The following is a 5,310-nucleotide window of genomic DNA, read 5'->3' on the forward strand; positions in this document are numbered from 1 at the left end:
ATTTTGACTAGCTCATTCATTCAACTAGTATTTGTGGAGTAACTGTTACAGATCAGGCATGATTGTAGTTGTTAGGGATACAGCGGTAAGTAAGGCAGGAACCCTGCCTCAGGGAGCTCACAGTCTAATAGAAGAGATAGAAACAATGCACAATAAACTCTGGGGAACGTAGAAGCAGTAGGCATTCATCTCACCTCAAAAAACCAGTTGCCAGAGTCAACACCAACTCATGGTGACTCCATATGTGTCAGCAAAACTGTGTAGTGTTTTTCAGTGGCTGGTTTTGCGGAAGTAGATCACCAGACCTTTCTTTCGAGGCATCCCTGGGTGGACACCAACCTCCAGCTCTTCAGCTAGCAGCCCTGGGCTTTAACCCTTGGCACCACCCAGGGACTCCATTATCTTACCTTAGGGACCACTTTAAAGTTTCCTGGAGGAGGTCATGTCTAAATGGAAAGCTGAGGGTGACTAAGAACCAAGTGAAGAGGGGCAGGGTGTTCCAGGTCAGGAGAAACAGCTCGTACAAGATGAAAGAGCATGCCCTTCAGGATATGCAAGTAGTTGAGTAGGCTGAAAAGTAGAGTGTGAAAGAATGCAATAGTAAAAATTAAGAAGGCAAGTTGCAAAGGGCCTGGTTATTATGGAGTTTGAACTTGATCACGAAGGTATAACAGGGAACTTTTGAAAGACTGTCACCAGGGGAGTGATGTGGTCAGATCTGGTACCTTGGTAGGTTTTTGGTCCGTGTCTTTTCCCTTCTTATCCTCCATGATCCCATAGTACTGTGTGTACCTTAATAATAGAACATATCACATTCTACTTTGTCTTCTATTTGTGTACATTTCAAAAAATCTGCCTACTGGATTATGAACTCCTTGAGGTTAAAGCTGTATCTTGAATTGCATCACCCGAAGGGTCTTATGCATATTATATGCTTAATGTGGGGAGACATCCTGTGGGAATCAGCAAAGTGGAAAACCACTTCAGACTGAACTCCCCATACATTGTCCTTCCCAGTACAGATGAGGCTTTTTGAGTTTCACTACTTGCAGAGAGTGATAATGCACAGTCCAGACCACGTACATCCTCACTGAATTATTGTACTGTTATTTCAGGAAAGGATATTGCCAATAATAAACATAAAAGTCATTTCTCAGTGAGGGCTAAAACGGATCAAGCAAAAGACGTTACCAGTCCACCTCTAAATGCTTGTCTTAGTGAAAGGTATGGTGAGTCTATTCTATTACAATATTTAAAGAAAACGTTTTTCTTTTGTTTTTTAAAAGCTGGGGTATTTTTCTATGTATGATATTTGTTTTACAGAAATGCATCTAATTTTCATGATAATGTTTTGGCTGAGTCTGGTAGAGGATCTTCTATTTTTAAATAATTTCCTTTTAAGTTCAGACTTTTTATAGAATAATTTTTACATTAGAAACATTTACTCTATTTTTCTCATAACATTGAATTGGCTGGTTTTCTGTATAGTATTTTCTGTGACTGTTTAAGTAACAAATATTAATTAATGATGGAAAGCCATACATCTTTGAAATATCAGTTTAAAATTGTGTACTTCAGATCATTGGCAATGCTCTTATAGGTTCATATTCACTTTGCATAATTTTTAAATTCAAAATACACAATTCGTAGAAGCTGAAATTTGTACTTTATACATTGTTTTCAATGGGCATTTAAACATTACTTCCAAAAAAAAACCTCAAACCTGTTGCCGTTGATTCTTCACAGGTATTTACTTTTCAAAAAGTGATATAAAAAAAGTATAATTCAAACAATTGCTATGACTGAGTCTTTTTTTTGCAATAAGATTGTTAACTAGTGTTTTGTTGCTTTTTGCCATTTCTGTCACCTTTTAAATAACTGAGGTATTTGTTTTGTTTTGTTTTAGTCCTGTTCTGCAGTGCATACGTGTAACACCACAAAGAGAAAAGTCAGGTATGAATGAAAACAAGGCTTTTTACTCTTAGAGTACTGGAAACTTTAATACGTAGGAAACTGAATAATTTCTTTCTTCTCCCCCCAGTGGTATGTGGAAGTTTATTTCATACACCGAAGCTTATGAAGGTAAGCATTCTGTCTGGTTTATTTTTGCGGTGGAATTACTGAGAATTTGACAACAGGAAGACCCAGGTTGGATCCCTAGCCAGTGCACCTCATGTGCAGCCACCACTTTTCTGTTGGTGGAGGCTTGCATGTTCTATGATGCTGAACAGATTTCTGTGGTGCTTCCAGAATAAGATAGACTTGGAGGAAAGGCCTAGCAATCTACTTCCAAAAAAAAATCAGCCAGTGAAAACCCTCTGGATCACACTGGTCCGATCCCATTGTGCATGGGGTCGCCATGAGTCGAGGGCCAGCTTGATGGCAGCTAACGCCAGCGTCATCCCTTTGCCCTGAGGTTCATAGAGACATCCCTAGCTCAGTGACTCACATTGGCATTCGGTGAATGACAAACGAATGAAAAAATATTCTTCATCAGTGTGTTTCCATGAAATGAACATTGGACACTATCATTGGTGGTTTTGACTGCTGTCACGTTGGTTCAGACTCAGCAACCCCAAGTGTGCAGAGTAGAACTGCTGCGTAGGGTTTTCACAGCTGTGACCTTTCAGAAGCAGATCACTAAAGTTAAGAAAACTAAAGCTTAAAAAGTAAGTGACTTAACAAACTTTGGTGATGGTTTGGAAGAGAGCAGAAGCAGAACTCCTTTATTCACGGGTGCGTGTTAGAAGTATGTATGTATTTAATAAACTATTTTGTTTCCAGGGTCAGACACCAAAACGTATTTCTGAGAGTCTAGGAGCTGAGGTGGACCCAGATATGTCTTGGTCAAGTTCTTTAGCCACACCACCAACCCTTAGTTCTACTGTGCTAATAGGTAATGCTAGCAAATGTCTGTATCACTTAAAAAAGATAGATGATGTTGATAAATTGTCCTTTCTAATACTTCTAGTAATGTTTTTAAAAGGAAATTGTGAAAATAAAATATTAGATAATAACTGTTTTTGGTAAATATGTAATTTTGATAAATGAATAACATAGTGTGGATTGGATAAATCGTGAGTACATCAGGTGGTACTCTGGAGGGGTCCAGCATTATGTTTCAGTGTTGTGTCTGTGATCTAGAAGAGCTTTACAAATACTCATTTACCTACGCAGGTGAGCATTTAAGAGCCAATATTTGGTGTGAAATTGTGAATTTTTTATAAATCATTTTTATACTTTAGGCATTAAAGTACAATGTTAAATAAGTTTTCTCTGTCTCTACTTAAATCTGTTCTGCATTACCAGTGGCACTAAATTGAAATCTTAAATTTCACAATTGAAATTGTACAACCATCTATTATCTGAAATGTTCGTTTTGTAAAACTTTTGTTTTCCTCATGTGTATATATGTGTGTGTGTATGTGTGTGTGATATATATGTGTATATATGCGTGTGTGTATATGTGTGTGATATATATGTATATATACGTGTGTGTGATATATGTGTATATATGCGTGTGTGTATATGTGTATGTGATATGTATGTGTGTGTATGCGTTTGTGTGATATATATGTGTATATATGTGTGTGTATATATGTGTGTATGTGTATATGATATATATGTGTGTGTGTGGGATATATATGTGTATATGATATATGTGTGTGTATGTGTGTGGGATATATACGTGTATATATGCGTGTATGATGTGTATGTGTGTGATATATATGTGTATATATGCGTGTGGGTATATATGTGTATATATGTGTGATATATATGTGTATATATGTGTGTGTATATGTGAGAGTGATATATATGTGTATATATGCATGTGTGTGTATATATGTAATATATATGTGTGATACATGTGTATATATGCGTGTATGTATATATGTGTGATATGTGTATATACGTGTTTGTGTATATATGTGTGATATATGTGTATATACGTGTGTATATATGTGTGATATATATGTGTATATGCGTGCGTGTGTATATATATGTGTGATACATATGTGTATACGTGTGTGGGTGTATATGTGGTGTATATGTGTGTACACATATGTGTGATACGTATGTGTATATATATGTGTGTGATATATATGTGTATATATATGGGTTGTACTCAAAGCTTGAGTTTAAATTAGTTTATATCCAAACCAGGATTTAATTCTTTTTAATTATTATTTTGTTTATTTAAGCAAACATATGTACCATTTTGATTCCTCTTTTACTGGGAGCAAAATAGCTTTCTTCTTTTGTGGTTCAGGTGAAATAGTATGGGTAGAAGCATTTTGAAGAGTAAGATGTATTTAACATATGCCTTTAAACTGCGTTACTGTCTAAATAAGTGTGAACGGCTTCAAGCTTTTGCCTTTATGTCTTGACCACACAACTCCATCTGCTTTCTCAAAGTCATGATGGACAGCACTACCATAAAGTCAAGATCACCAAGCTGTAGTTCTCACCACCTTACGAGGGGTGCTAAGGAAGTGAGTACAGCTCATTCACTATGTTGACTGACCTTTCTAAGTGCTGTAATTGGGTCAATTTACTTTGTTTCAAGTGTGTCATTTAGTCCAGTGGTGTATGTGGTTTTTGATGTCTGACCAGAAAATACATACTTGCTCATGCCATTTAGTAAGCGTTTTTGTTTGCATTAACTTGAGAGTGTGATATGTAATACTCATAACCAGAAATCCCATTGCTATCGAGGGGATTCCGACTCATAGCGACCCTATAGGACAGGGTAGAACTGCCCCATAAGGTTTCCAAGGAGCGACTGGTGGATTCAAACTGCTGACCTTTTGGTTAGCAGGCGAGCTCTAGCAGCTTGCACCACCAGGGCTCCAATATATCATACATTACAGGTGAATACAGTACAGGTAAATAGAAATTTTTTTTTTTACAGTCAGAGATGAGGAAGCATCTGAAACTGTATTTCCTAAGGATTCTACGACCGTAAGTAAATACGGCAAATTGATTTTGCTATTGAAATTGGTTAGAATTTTAGATTGCCTTGATAAATTATTCATCTTGCACTTTTCAGTTCCTAATGTATGTTTTATCTAAGCCTCTGAGAGAGTTTCTAAACCTCCTTCTGTATGTTACTTTCTTTGACTTCCCATGAAACTTGGCTCTCTCTCTGTTTAAGAACAAGTTGCATGTGTGTATACATATGTATACGTGTATATACACACACACATATATATATGTACCTTTAGATTCTTGTATATATTTTAAATTGCTATACTGTGAGTTTTTATATTATTGATTTTAAAATACAACTTTTGCAGATTTCAAAAAACT

Source organism: Trichechus manatus, unplaced genomic scaffold (genome assembly GCF_000243295.1).
Source record: "Trichechus manatus latirostris isolate Lorelei unplaced genomic scaffold, TriManLat1.0 scaffold00153, whole genome shotgun sequence".
Lineage (NCBI taxonomy): Eukaryota > Metazoa > Chordata > Mammalia > Sirenia > Trichechidae > Trichechus > Trichechus manatus.